The sequence below is a fragment of the Bos grunniens genome, chromosome 10, assembly GCF_055505025.1.
Source record: "Bos grunniens cultivar Pamir isolate PY7600 chromosome 10, Bosgru_T2T1.0, whole genome shotgun sequence".
Taxonomy (NCBI): domain Eukaryota; kingdom Metazoa; phylum Chordata; class Mammalia; order Artiodactyla; family Bovidae; genus Bos; species Bos grunniens.
This window is the reverse complement of record NC_141174.1, coordinates 36,682,562-36,697,582: the sequence shown is the minus strand read 5'-3', so window position 1 is coordinate 36,697,582 and position 15,021 is coordinate 36,682,562. Positions and strand designations below refer to the sequence as shown.

General features: G+C 40.4%; 1 protein-coding gene and 1 long non-coding RNA gene across 2 annotated transcripts in view; one reads left to right on the top strand and one right to left on the bottom strand.

Moving 5' to 3' along the window:
* Nucleotides 1–12,486, bottom strand: part of BMP4 (bone morphogenetic protein 4) — a 225,950-nt gene extending 213,464 nt beyond the window's left edge. The window contains exon 1 of the mRNA XM_086320634.1: nucleotides 12,246–12,486. The gene's annotated coding sequence lies outside the window, so the exon portion shown is untranslated. The remainder of the gene's footprint in view (nucleotides 1–12,245) is intronic.
* Nucleotides 12,487–12,533: 47 nt separating this feature from the next.
* LOC147364331 (uncharacterized) lies at nucleotides 12,534–14,779 on the top strand. The gene is made up of 2 exons (XR_015134371.1): nucleotides 12,534–12,961; nucleotides 13,762–14,779. It is a non-coding gene; the product is annotated as an uncharacterized LOC147364331 (long non-coding RNA).
* The last annotated feature ends 242 nt before the right edge of the window (nucleotides 14,780–15,021 follow it).

Here is a 15,021-nt window from a genome sequence, read left to right as displayed (position 1 = left end):
AACCTAGAAAGCACAAAAGGAGGAACACCAGCAGGAGCAGCCGCTGCCACCATTTATTTCTCTTAATGTTGATACAACACAAAACAAGTTAAATCCACAGTAGAGCTAGACAAAGTCAAACAATATCTTCAACTTCGAGGAGATGGTGCAACAGGGAATGCTGTGTTACAAAGCGTTATTCGTATGTCATCACTATTTCCAGAAAATGCTCAAAGCTCCAACATTTGTTCACTTAATACAGGATTCACTTCTCAGCCGAGGAGGACCTTGGGAACAGCACACTCAGCGCTCAGCAGTTATTTGACCTATTTTACTAATGTGTTTGGGAAGGAGGTTAATTAACAGTGGATGGCTATATCCTTAAGCTTAATTTTTCCAACAGCCCCGCTCATAAAAGGAAAAATTGAGTATGTATTGAAGGAAGCAAGCAATTAAGTTGCACAAATAGTGAGCTCATTGAACTGCAGCTGACTTCTATCATGTCAAAGAACAACTAAACACAGAAGCAATAAAAAGATTGCTGCCACGACCACCACTGAGAACCGACTGGCAATAAAGATGAATAACTTCCTACTTGAAGATTACTTGATTAAAGCTCTTTAGAAACCAAATGTTACACATAGGCATAAATGGAGCAAAATATTTTAATGTGTGTTTGGCAGGTTCAGAAACATTTTATAGTCGATTTTAAATGAAGGTTTATACAACAACAGTAAACTCCACTTAAAACAGCCTTTCCAATTGCTGTTCTTGCAAGCAAGCTGCAGTGTTCCTGGGGAAGGCTTGAATCATACTGAGGGATAAAAAGTCCCATGCCTAATAGAGTAAGGGGAGGGCCAACCGGGAGCAAAATTCCACAGGACCCGGTCCTCTGAAACCAAACCCAAGAGCAGAGCCCACTCAAATGGCTCTGACCCTTGAAGGCAAGTAAACAGACTCCCTGTAGCAATAACCGGGAAACCGCTCTTCCCTCAGCAACCCTCTGCTCCCCTGCCCACCTTCCAAAGCTACGAAAGGTCAAGTTTTAGCCCAAACTGCCCTTTAAGAAAGTTTGTTCACATCCAGGGGTTCAATACAGGCTAGCATCACAACTGGCTCCCAGGACTATCAGTATCAGTTAGGTGCGACAGGCATGATTTGACCAGGAAAATGTGTCTGACAGAGGATTCGGCTCTCAGCTTACTAGTGTCTATGGAAATGTCTGGAGAATATCAGCCTCTTAGAAAGCTGGACCCCAGCACTTACCTGCTCCCTGTAGAGGGGATACCATGGAGAGTTAAAAAGAAAAGAGGAGGGTTTTACTGTTAAAGTTGCTTATAAGCTAACATCAAAAAATAAAAAATAACATGCCACCCTTTGCATTGCTGCCCTCAAACTCACTACTGTAGAGAATCAAAGCCAGGCTACTGCAAATAAAACAGTCTGCCGCCCCATTTCTATCCCTTCCCAGCCCTGCTATCTCCATCTCTAAAATGGGAGGGTGGTTGACAATGTTCTTTTCTTCTGAGCTTTTCCCTTCTGCTTGGGCTTCAGGGGATTAAAGCCCAGCAAAGAGATTATGGTGAGTGGTTCTCGCTCTTCCAACTCCAGCCCTCTCCTCCCTCATTCAGAAATGGTTGCAGTAATCTCCTATAGGCCCTGTTTCTTCGTTTTGTCCCACAGAGCATCCATCAATGTACAAGGTGTACAGTAGTGTTAGTCACTCAGTCGTGTCGGACTCTTTGTGACCCCATGGATTGTACCCCACCAGACTCCTCTGTCTGTGGGATTCTCCAGACAAGAATACTGGAGTGGGTTGCCATTTCCTTCTCCAGGGGCTCTTCCTGACCCAGGGATTGAACCCAGGTCTCCCACATTGCAGGCACTGCAGGCAGAAGCCTTTTCAGCTACAATCACAGGAACAGATCATATTTATGTCCTTTTTGAAGAGTTATTTTATCTTATCCATTCTTTATGAAATAATCAAAGGAATCAAAACCTGGAGAAGCAATTTTGTGCCACAACTTGGGTGGGGGGGCGAAAATGGGACCCAAAATGCCCTGAGTAAATTGTTAATGCTTATATAAAGCACATGGTGCTTTAAGTTCACAATCTAGTTAGATCCACCCATTTTATACTGTCTTCCAGAGAATCAGAGCTGAATTTGCTGTCTGAGATTTTTAAATATTTGATTTGGGGGATTCCTCCTGCAAAACCTGTATGCAGGTCAAGAAGCAACAGTTAGAACAGGACATGGTACAACAGACTGGTTCAAAATTGGGAATGGGGTACATCAAGGCTGTATATTGTCACCCTGCTTATTTAATTTACATGCAAAGTACATCATGCAAAATGCCAGGCTGGATGAAGCACAAGCTGGAATCAAGATTGCCAGTAGAAATTATCAATAACCTCAGATATGCAGATGGCAGAAAGCATAGAAGAACTAAAGAGCCTCTTGATGAAGCTAAAAGAGGAGAGTGAAAAAACTGGTTTAAAACTTAACATTCAAAAAATGAAGATCATGGCATCGTGGCATCTATTCATGGCAAATAGGGAAACAGTGGAAACAGTGACAGGATTTACTTTCTTAGGCTCTAAAATCACCACGGATGGTGACTGAAGCCATGAAATTAAAAGATGCTTGCTCCTTGGAAGAACAGCTACGATAAACTTATAAAGTGCATTAAAAAGCAGAGATATTGCTTTGCCAATAAAGGTCCTTATAGTCAAAGCTATGGTTTTTCCAGTAGTCATGTACAGATGTGAGAGCTGGACAACAAAAAAGGCTTGAGTGTTGAAGAATTGATCCTTTTGAACTGCGGTGCTGGACAAGACTCTTGAGAGTCCCTCGAACAGCAAGGAGATCAAACCAGTCAATCATAAAGAAAATCAACCCTGAGTATTCATTGGAAGGACTGAGGCTGAAGCTCCAATACTTTGGCCACCTGATGGGAAGAACTGAGTTACTGGAAAAAGACCCTGATGCTGGGAAAGATTGAAGACAGTAGGAGAAGGGGACAACAGAGGATGAGATGGTTGGAAGGTACCACCAACCCAATGAACAGGAGTTTGAGCAAACTCTGGGAAACAGTGAAGGACAGGGAAGCCTTGTGTGCTGCAGATCGGACAGGACTAAGGGACCAAACAACAACAAACTGCAAGCCACACTGAGAACTGCAGAACAGCTTTATCAGATGAAACATAAATATTTGGAATTTTGGTAACTCTTTTCACTACCTTTAAAGAGGACCAGTCATCACTGGGTATGTGGTATGAAAATATAATAAAGAAAAAAAATCAGGCAAGAGTTTGAGTATTTATATAAAGTTACATTTCATTTGCAGGAAGAAAGCACAATGGTATAGTCTTTTCTTCCATTTCGATGTCTCTACCTTGTAGCCTTGCATTGTCTTTAAACTCCAGGCTCTCTGCTAAGACTTTCTAACACTGTGCACTAGAGTTCTGGAGATGGAATGCATTGTACAGCACAGGAAAGGGGGTGTAGAAAGAAAGTAACGACAGTTTGAAGATGGGAACCATCTGCTCTCTGGAAATCCCTCCAGCCTTAGGTTCTCTATCCAACCTCTGAAGGCCAAGACTCCTCAGTTCCCCCATGTTAAAAGAACAATAAAAATGCCTAGAAAAGCCCACGGTTTCCTTCCTCCTTGAGGAGAGAAAACAGGAGAGATGGTAGATGCCCATGTGTGGCCATCACTTCCTCGGTGGCTAGTGTCCATTTCCACCCACTGGATTGGAATCTGGCAGCTTCGTAACCAGCAGGAGATATGTGATCCAAGCATCCATTTTGGTTCCAATTTTAGCCTAATAAAGGTCAGTTCTGTCTAAACTGAGAATCCTGTAAGTATTAGTAAGGATTTCATATTGCCTCATCCTTAAGAGTATGGCCTGAAGAAAGGGATTTTAGGTCAAAGGGTTTATCTTGAGGAAGTCTCAAGATACTCTTCAGAAATACCTTGAGATTACAGTAAAACAGAAATGTGTTCAGAAGTGATAAAAAGAAAATATAGCTTTTCTTTCTCCTCCTCCTCTGAGGAGTTAGGAAGTGTCAAGATCCTAAATAAAAAGCAAAATAGGGTATAATTCTAATAACGGCATCTAGAACAAATAGCTGTTACAAACTTGTCTTCAAAAGAAGAAATGGTGTATATAATCAAAGTTCATTAAAAATGTCAATTGAAGCATTCATTGTTTTCTCCTTCAAACCTTCTCCTAAATTTCCTTATCTCAGCTCATGATTTCTCCATTGACCAATCATCTGAAGTAGAAACTTCAGTTATTTGTGTCTCCTACCACATGCAATCCTAGATTTAGAATGGCTCGACTACACTTTCAATTCTACTGCCACTGCCTAAGTCACGTCATCTACACTTGGCTTGTTATAATAGCCCCCAGTGAGTCTGCTGTCACCACTCGCTTTCTCTCTGCCTCAAGTCAGCTTTCACATCCTAACAGTTACCTTTCTGCAGTGTAGTTATAATCATGGCATATCCTGTCAGTCCAAAAGCTTTTACTAGCTTTCTGGGGTATTTCTGAAACAAAGGTCAAATTTCTTAGCATAGTATTCAAGGCCACTAATAAACTGAAACTGTCCCATACTTCAAAACTTATCTGCCATTTTCTATTCACACACAGCTAATGCTCTACCCAAAACAGACTCATCTCCTTTCCTGGATCATGTCATGGACTTTCACACTTCTAGAACTTTGTATTTTTCTTCTAGCTTCATCTATTCAAATCTGGCTTCTCTTCTAAAGACTAATTCAAATGTCCTATCTCTAGAAGGCCTCATCTGATTACAAGGAAAAATAAACTGCTTCCTCCTCAGAGCACATATAACACTCTATTTTTACCCTTTTGTTACAACTCAACTCTTTCTGAGATGAATCACATTAAGAAGTCTGACCTGCATTCACTAATTTTCCATCTCTTCCTAAAAGAGACAGTAGTTAATCCCTCTGAAGGTGGTCCTGAACGCCTAGCATGTTGCCTTAAATAAGACAAGCATTTTATAAGTGGCTCTTATACTAGAATTGACCAGTACAGAAATTATCAATTTTCACTAAAAGCTAAACCATGAATAAAAGACTAAGTTGAGAATCACAACCAATAAGGCTTAGAGGGAAGGACGGAACCTCAGTAAACGTCACCCAAACTCAGGCCCACAAATACATCTTTCATAAAAGAAGAGAAATGACCTAATCCATTCTTCTCAACATTTCTATATTCACACATACTCGAGAAGGGTTTGACACTGATTGAGAACTCCCACCCTAACCAAATGGAGAGACCACCTCTTTTTCAACAGTACAGACTTAAGTGCTACATTTAAAAGGGTTCAATCAAGGCTCAGGGCTTCCCTCATAGCTCAGTTGGTAAAGAATCTGCCTGCAATGCAGAGACCCTGATTCTATTCCTGGGTCAGGAAGATCTGCTGGAGAAGGGATAGGCTACCCACTCCAGTATTCTTGGACTTCTGTTGTGGCTCAGCTGGTGAAGAATTCACCTGCAATGTAGGAGACGTGGGTTCGATCCCTGGGTTGGGAAGATCCCCTGGAGAAGGGAAAGGCTACTCACTCCAGTATTCTGGCCAGGAGAATTCCACAGACTGTATAGTCCATGGGGTCGCAGAGTCAGAAACGACTGAGCAACTTTCACTTCACAATCAAGGTTCAACAGATAACCATCACAATAAAAAATGATCTATATATACATAATACAAATATAATAAATATACAAGTATAATATATGTTACATATATACACACACATCTGAGATAAGTTTCATTTAAACATCTCTACATAGAGATCTAACAATGTCTTAATAAAACAAATATTTAGTTCACATTTTTGCCTTCATTCCAAAAAGGGAAAAAAGCCAAGAACTGAAACCATCTCCTTAGCCTTACTGGCATTAAGTAATCAAATTCCCTGCTACTAAGAAACCTGAGACAGACTAATTGCAGTTCTTAGTCTCACCTGGAATGAAAAAACAAACTAAAACTTCCAAAAGAAAATCATAATTTTCTAACATCTTTCTGCCTCTACTCTAAAACTTTTGAGTCAACTCTTCCTGAGATGAATCACGTTAAGAAATGAATCTCTTAATTGCACCATATAAGCTAAACAGTAAGCCATGACCTCATCACCCTGGATGTAATAAAAGGGCAGAGACACTCAGGCATTTCAACAACATCTTAATTCATGCACTGTTCTGGTTTATTATAAAGCAGGCCCGTATGCAGGAAGACATTTTTTTTAAATGCTTTTATCTTTGTTTTGCATGTTAGCAGATCTCAAGTTCTCATACCTCTGCAGATAGAGGCCTGGACAGTGATAAAGCTAAGCAGGCAGGCTGATAAATTTACCTGAGAAAGAAACTCTGTCTTGAAAATGACACAAGGACTCAAGATGAGACAGAAGTTGAAGGACCTCAAGCTACATAATTACTCCCCAAGCTCAAGCTAAAAGCATACAAACAAACAAAACCTGGGTCTGAACAAATACCTGAAAGCCACAGCCAGACCAGAGAAGAAGCAAAAGGAAGCTCGAATAGTTGAGCTTGAGAAAAGTGAAAGTCAAAGTCGCTCAGTCGTGTCCAACTCTTTGCAACCCCATGGACTGTATAATCCATGGAATTCTCTAGGCCAGAATACTAGAGTGGGTAGCCTTTCCCTTCTCCAGGGGATCTTCCCAACCCAGGGATTGAACCCAGGTCTCCTGCATTGTAAGTGGACTCTTTACCAGCTGAGCCACAAGGGAAGCCCTGAACTTGAGAAGATAGGCTAAAAATGCAATACTACATCCCTTAGGTGGCATATCAATTTTTGAGCCTTGATTTACCATGAGGTCTTCTGAGGATTATTAGTAGCTTTATTATTTTGCTAGAAGTAGCACTGGTATCCCATCTACACATGGAAACCTCTGCAGAGTGCATCCTATGTAAGCACAAATCTCTATCTACTCTGTACCTGTGGCTCACAGGGTAAAGCATCTGCCTGCAATGTGGGAGACCTGGGTTCAATCCCCGGATTGGGAAGATGCCCTGGAGAAGGAAATGGCAACCCACTCCTGTATTCTTGCCCAGAAAATTCCACAGATAGAGGAGCCCGGTAGGCTACAGTCCATGGGATCGCAAAGAGTCACACACAACTGAGCAACTTCACTTCACTCTACCTCAGATCAGATCAGATCAGTCGCTCAGTCGTGTCCGACTCTTTGCGACCCCATGAATCACAGCATGCCAGGCCTCCCTGTCCATCACCAACTCCCGGAGGTACCAAGGAAAAAGTATTTCTAAAATGATGGTCTGATGAGACAATAAATTATTTGGATAACTTTTTAAGAAAGTTAAGCTTAGTGTATGGAAAAGACAGTATTTGTACAATTCCAAATACAGATATTTCAGTAACAGTTAACACTTTAGCCTGTGAAATCACAAAAATGCACTTGTTTAGGATGGAAATCACCCCAGCATATCAAGGTGGTACAGAAAGGTACAGCCACCATCAGAATCAATAGTATTCAATAATTCTATAGGCTCAAACACTGAGCTGGAGTGAACAGTCTTCTTTTGTATCATTTCCTAGCCACATTGCTCTACTGTTCCCGGCATTTTCAGATGGTGCTATTGATGGCAAATAGCCCTAAGCTTGCAGTTTTGCATTCCACTGCTTATCACTGTCAGAGCCTCTAATGGGCCTACTGTTCTGAGTGTCCCAGTTAGAACTGTGCCTCCATTTTCAAACTGGGCTCACAGGAGAAAAAAGCACAGCTGAAACATGTGAAAGCACATAACCCTGGGTTCCTGTCACTCACACTGTATCCCATAGAACAAGATGGTTCCAAGAACTGTAATTTCACCGTTTAAAAAAAAAAAAAAAAGTTTAAAAAGTGAAAGTGTTAGTCACTCAGTCATGTCTAACTCATTGTGACCCCCATGGACTATAGCCCACCAGGCTCCTATGTCCATGGGATTATCCAGGCAAGAATACTGGAGTGGATAGCCTTTCTCTTCTCCAGGGGATCTTCCCTACCCAGGGATCAAACCCAGGTCTCCTGCATTGCAGGAAGATTCTTTACCATCTGAGCCACCAGGGAAGCCCCATCTATAAAAAGGAAATAGCCATTTTCACTTGCATCCTGAGACTCAATAGCTATGAAGCAGTGATTTATAAGCAGTGATGCTTTGGTAAAAAAAAAAAAAAATTAGGCAATCATCTTATGAGAACTGTTAAGAAATAACCGAACAGATTGTTAGCCACGACCAGGAAGATTCTGCCTCATAATCAAGACTAAATCCCTTTCTGTGACAACACTAAGTTACAACGTGTGTGATTGATGTGGCTTTTAAACTACTAAAATTAAGAAAGGTGCTTTGCTCTATTGGCTGTGGCATACATTATTTTCAACAATGGCATTTCTGTAACAAAGAAGAAACAAAGGGGTGGGAGTACAATTTGTAAAAATCTTTTGTCCAAGCACCTTGGAAGAGATCACTTCTGGCAACAGTCCAGCACCTTTAGAAGATAACAGCGTTGTCCCAGTCAGTTACAAAGAAGTTAAGGAAAACAAAGTCCTAAATCCCATGGAGTTGGTGGAATTAGGATATACACCACTTAACAAAAGCATTGACGCAAGGGCAACATAAGCATATGAAACTTTCCTTTCCTCCTCCACTTGTTCAATGCTGAATGGCAGCAAAAGGAAAGGAAGAAAGGAGTTTCAACTTCCTGGGGTCATCCCCCTCCTGATAAGAAAGTCCTTCACAAAGTAGGAATGAAGAAAAGTACATGCATTTGTACAATTTCTAACATATTTCAGGATTCCCTACATAGAAGAGTATGTTCCGAATACTTAAAAACAAAACAGTGAGAAATAAAAGTTGAACTTAATTTAACTATGACATTGTCTGGTATTTCTAGAGGGACGGAGGGATGCTGAAATGAGAAAAAGAGATTAAATATTCAAGACCATGATAATAATCCATGAACTTACTTTACTGCTATTTCAGGACTTTTTCACCAAACTTTAAGTACATAAGAAAACTGTATGCATTAAGAAATCAGGGACTGAGATTTTTCTTATTTCTCTTTCTGTTTACACTGTTTTACAAAGCAACCTCGAGCAGCCCTAGTTTATCTTTGCCACTGTGTCTGCTGCCTTGTCAGTGTTTAGATCAAGTTTTGAAACTTGTATCTTTAGCTGGCCATGAAAAGGCAGCTGGCCCAGAGAGGCCAGAATCAGGGAGAGAGAAGTTGCAAGGCTTATCAAGTTATCCGAGAGGCCCTGTTGTGCTCATCCTTTGTAAACAGTAAGACATGTCATGTCCCTGGTTGCTGTCATTGCTGACAGTTCTCTAAAGACCAGTAAGTGTTGAATTCTTTAAAGCTGGATTGCGCCCAGTGAGAGAAATGATAGTGCGAGATGAGGGGGCCTTCATGGATATCTGAGTACCTTGGGAAAAGACAGGAATTAAGGCTTTTCACTCAGCAACCTCATGAAAACTAGACAAATAGTCTTGCATTTAATGTATAGTTTCCACCAATTCATGCTTCTTTTGTTAGGAACAATTCCAGCCTGTATAGGAAAAGAGGCAGTTAGATATAAAGAAATAATTTCTCATTGACAAGAAAGCTTCAGGTAAAGCAATGCTTATAAAAGGACAAGAGCCTGAGTTTATATTGGTAAATTTCCATTACACAACCATTTTACGGCTTTAACTTCATAGACCTCAAAACTTTATGTCCCTGAACAAGTAATCAAATACAAAAGGACAGAACTAAATAATCATCCAAGGTGTCCAGGACTATATGCAAAACACAAAGAATAAAATACAAATCTTTAAGGAATATGAATGAGAAACTGTAGCAAAGAAGGAAGGGATTTGAAAATAAGTTATAAATACAGCACCTAGTGCTTAAAGAACAAACTTCACATCCTCTGCTGTAAAATCCATAAAGGTATCTTTTGAATAAAGATTTATCTGTATAATAAGTTAATCAAATCATTGAAAACCTCTGATTGACACCATTATTCACCATTTCTAACCTCAGGCTTTTAAAAGGTATAAAATGAAGATCAAATTATTTTCATGGAAACTGGTAACACGTTGAAGTAGAATCAACCCCACCTTAGATATCAAAATCTCATTATAATAGCAATTGGTAATAATGTTATATTCAAGACCACCTTTGCCATGATATTTAAGCTATAGATTTCAAGGTTAATCATGTTTCAGAGGAAAGGAAATTTCCAGTGTTCCTATTTTGTTCTTCCTAAGATGATTTCCTGAAAACATTTGCTCCATTAAATGATCTAAAATGTTTGAGAGGACAAAATGTCTTAGATCCACTTGTAAAACATTAGGTTCTAAAACTTTTAAGAAAGAATATCCTTTCCATATCAAATTCATCCCTGAAATAAGGATCATCTCTACAAACAAAGCCAGAACCTAACAGTACATTATTTAACTTGGATTTTTACTTATTTCTACATAAGAAACACTATTTGGTTGTATAGAATTATAGATTATTCTTCCCAAGTTTGTTCTTTTTATCTCTTCAGTTTCTTGATTCAAACATCCAGACCATATCTTATATAGCTAAAGTTCAAGCATTGAATCTGAGAGTCTGAACCATAGAATGCAGAGAGCAATTTAAGGGGAAGAAAATTTATATATATATATATATATATATTTCCATTAACTATATAAAGATCACCAATTTTCCTATAAGCAGAAAAACTAAAGATCCATTGTCATGGCCTAAACAGTCACTGCTGAGCAGCTTTCCAAAGAGCAAACGGTAAAAATAAAATAAAATGAAAAAGATTTGCCTGTCATGGGAGTTGGTCAATAAAATGCAACAGTGTTTATTACAACATTTAAAGTCTGTGATTAAGAACACCAAAAGGCCTAAACTAGAAAGGTTTTCAGCCTGTAATTTCCCTGCAGTCCTGGCCTGTACTTCCTTATGAGTTAGCTCAGCAGGGCTTTTTTTCCATGTCCATCATCAGCTTGTAATTATTGCCATTCTCAAAGCTATGCCAGATGGGTCTTTAGAAGCAGGCATGCAGCTTGTTTATGAGAGAAAGAGCTGTAATATTACTCTACACAGAGACCTATCTGGTCCTACTCAAAAGAACCCTGCTCCTCCTTCCCCCGCTCCGCTACCCCCCGCCCCCAACTTCCCAGCTCATCCCCACCACTATTTTCTCTTCCTCCCCTAGACAACCCTTTCAGTTTTGGCTCTCTGTCCCAGCTGAATGACCTGCTGAAGGACTGGGATGATGGGAGCCAAGAGATATCTGCATCTTAAAGCATATGGTCTAATCGTCACCTTTCACCATTCACATATGGAGATGAGACCAACACCTACGGGAAAAACAAACTGGGCTCTTTCCCCAACATAATCTTGTGCAGAGGCTCTACTTAAAACATCAGAATTGCAAGTCTACTTTTCAGAATACAGATCTGCAGAGATACCACATCTTTGCCATCCACTTCTCTTTTCCCACAAGTCCTCATTGGCTAGAAAAGAGATTCCCTGCAAGATTCTCAAGGACAACCCTTTCCTTCCTTTGCCTGGTAGAAAGGATCTGTATGAAGGTTGAGGTCAAGGAGCTGTGCAAAGCAACACAGGGAAAGGCAAAAGCGGCTAACCAGGGTTCCTCTGGTGATAGGCCTGGGGTGTTAGGTATCCCAGAGGGCCAAGCAGAGCTTCAATCAGCAGTTAATGAGGCAAGACCTGCAACAGATAGCCACTTTTAACTCACAAAAGCTTTTAGATGTCTCTGTTTACTTTGATCCATTTCAGTTAATTTGAGCCTGGTTAGGTTGCATTTTCCTTTTTTTTTTTTTTTTTTTGGTTAGATAAACCCTCTGCTCCCACTCCATCTCCACCCCCACCTCCCAAACAATAGGATCATTTACCAACTTTATACTTAAGTTTTGAGATCTTCTGTCAGGGTGGGCAACAGTTATACAAAATACAATGCAGGGAAGGCCAGTACCCGCATTATGCCTATAGAATGGAAATTTCAAAATCCCACGAAAAGGACGGGACGGGAAAGGCTTCATTTTCCAGGGAGATTTAGTTATTTGTTTCTGATTAGGTGAAGTACGCGTTCTTTTATCCTTTGTTATTTTTACCCATGTGATGACCGGAGAGCTTTCTTTGTTACAGTGCTTCAGAGCAAATACAACTAATTTACTAGAATATGAAATAAGCCAGAAAGGAACTGTACCTGATGGTCACAGACGTGGAGATCCCTTAACTGGCCAGAGCTTCCAGGTCCCGGGTCTGGGAAACAGAAAGAGCTCCTGCTCTGAAGGATTTGCGCGTGGGTCTGCCTGTTAATGGGGATGTGCTGCTGTAACGAGCTTTTAATTAGGTCAGCTCGATGCTTGACCACACAGAACTGTTGGGCCAGCGTCTGAGGAGCCTACTCACGGGTCCGGGTAACAGTCCCGGAACCCTTCCCAGCATGCCTTGCACAGCCTCGCTATCCCAGCATGCCTTGCACAGCCTCGCTATCCCAGCATGCCCTGGAGGGCCCCACTATCCCAGCAAGCCCTGGCGACCTCACCATCCCGGCATGCCCCGGGGCCCTTACTCAATTATTACTTCGTTTACATCCTCTTACCTACAGCCTTCTCTTATTCTTTCTCTTTCTCTCCTGTACTACTTCCCAAAATACCGTGGTCAAAATGTTATATTTGAGGCAGATGTGCATTTAAAGAAAAAGAAACTTCTAGTCATCCAGCCAGTAAAATTAATTTAACAAACACACATGGGCAGGTTTGATTTGATATTGCCCAAAAATATTTTTTTTCTCAAATGATCCATATTCCTATTCTTCACTCGCCACCCCTGTTCTGACTTCTACTTATCCAGGAAAGTATTATGAAGACATATAAGTTAATGGAAGGAAGAGGATGAAATCTTTCTGCCCTTTTGCCGGTAAATAAATTGGAACTGCTTTAAAGTGTTCTCTTTGAAATCCTGTCCACTGAAGACCCCGAGGAATCATCAGAAATTAGGAACCCCAGTTTCTATTTTGAGTCCTTGTTGAGAAAGGGAAGGACTTAGTATCCAGCTTTGAGCTAATGTTACATGCCAGGAAGGGTCTTAGGCAGTGAAGGTGCTTTATCTGTTGCTCCCACATTAGGGCCTCAGCCATAAGAGTCTTCATTTATTTTGCTCTTTACCAAGTCTTTAAAATGAAAGTAAGACTGATTTATCACTGAAGAACATTGAACTCTGGTTGAAAGGCATTAAGTTCAGAAAACACAAGTCCAGAGGTTTTAAACTATATTGATGGAGAACAGTCATAGTAACAGCTAATATTTACTTAGTGCTTATAAGAGACAACTGTGCTATATGCTTTAGGATTCTGTGTAATTTGTAGTATGTTTCACGTACAAGCTCACTAAATTCTTTCAGTTAATGACGGTGGCAGTTGCTAAGCTATAGGCCAACTTATTCCTTTCATTCACGGTCTAGGGAGAGATGACACGGGCATGTTGAGTCACTCAAAACAGGCTCAAACCACCCCAAGGAGTTTGCTTGATGAAAGGTTTTCCTTTCCTTCAAAGCCACTTCCTGTGTCACATGACCTGTATCACTCCAAAGATAATAACACTTCATGCTTCCAGAACACTTTTATCCAAAGATTTCAAAGCATTTTCAAATGTTAATTAAGCCTTCACCATTCTGGAAGATAGCAATGCCAATCTTGCTGTTTAAATACTGTATTCCAGAACACAGGTTGTTCTAATCACTGAGAGGGAAATAGAGGCCTCTCTGAGCAAATCCAGTGGGTAAGCCACCACCCAAACACTGATGACACCCAGAATTGTCCTATGTCTCCTGGGAAACCACCACAGCATCTCTGTTCTGAATTGTCCACTGCTCCCACTGGTTGTTTACCTTGGAAGAACCACATCAAAGAAAAAAAGGGGTAAGCAGAAAGAAAAGACTTTCTAATAGTTCCATTTTGTCTAGGGGTAAAAATGTATTTTTTTATAAGCACTCTCAGCAAACAACTACGTGCCTTTGTTATATGCCTCTTCATTTATCACGATAACCAGAGAGGGGAAAATAATCAACTTTCCCAAGGCTTAGATGTGCCTATTGAGACTGCAGTTTACCTATCCTCCTGTTTTACAGACATCACGAACCATAATGATCCATCCAGGAACAAATTTCAGGCAGTTTGTGTATCCTATTTAGTCTGGATAAAAGAAGACCACATAGCAACCAAGACCCTTCTAGATTTGCCTTGCCTTTTTCCTGGCTTCATCTCCCTTCATTTTACCACACTGGCTTTCCTTCCATGCTTCCAGTAAGCCAAGCTTTTTTCTACCACGGGGTCTTTGCACAGGATTTTCCCGTTTTCTAGGGTGCTTTATTCCCTGTTCTTAATGAAACTCCTACTCTTAGTTCCCAGTTTAAAGGTTACGTCTTCAGAGAAGATTTACCTTTCTATTACTAAATTAGCTTCTATTAATATTTTCTCTAGTGACAGATTGTTTTGGTAATAACTGATGAGATTTTCTTTGTTAAATGTTCTCCTAAATTATAAGCTCCACAAGAACAGGGACACGGTCTGTTCGGCTCACCACTGCATAACCCATGCCTGGCATTTTGGATGACCTCAGAAAAAGAGCTGTTGACTATATCAGTGAGTGACTAAATCTTTTAACTTCGTTTGCAAATCACATTTTTCTTTTGAAGTGATATCACTGGACAGAGAGAACAAGAGAGAAATAGATATCGGAAGTTTTGTTGTAATCATTTAAGGCCTTGATTTATTTCTATCAATACTGAGAATAGCAAACAGTATTTGAACTATTTGAGTAAATACGATTTTTACTATATTTTAAGCTTCGGGAGTAGGTGTTTTACCTATCCATTCTCAGAACAATGTTGGGAAGTGAGAAACTGTTATCTCCATTTTGTGCTCATGAGGACTAAGTAATTCTCCCATGTTTCTGAGGCTCCTCCTTCCATTTTTTGTT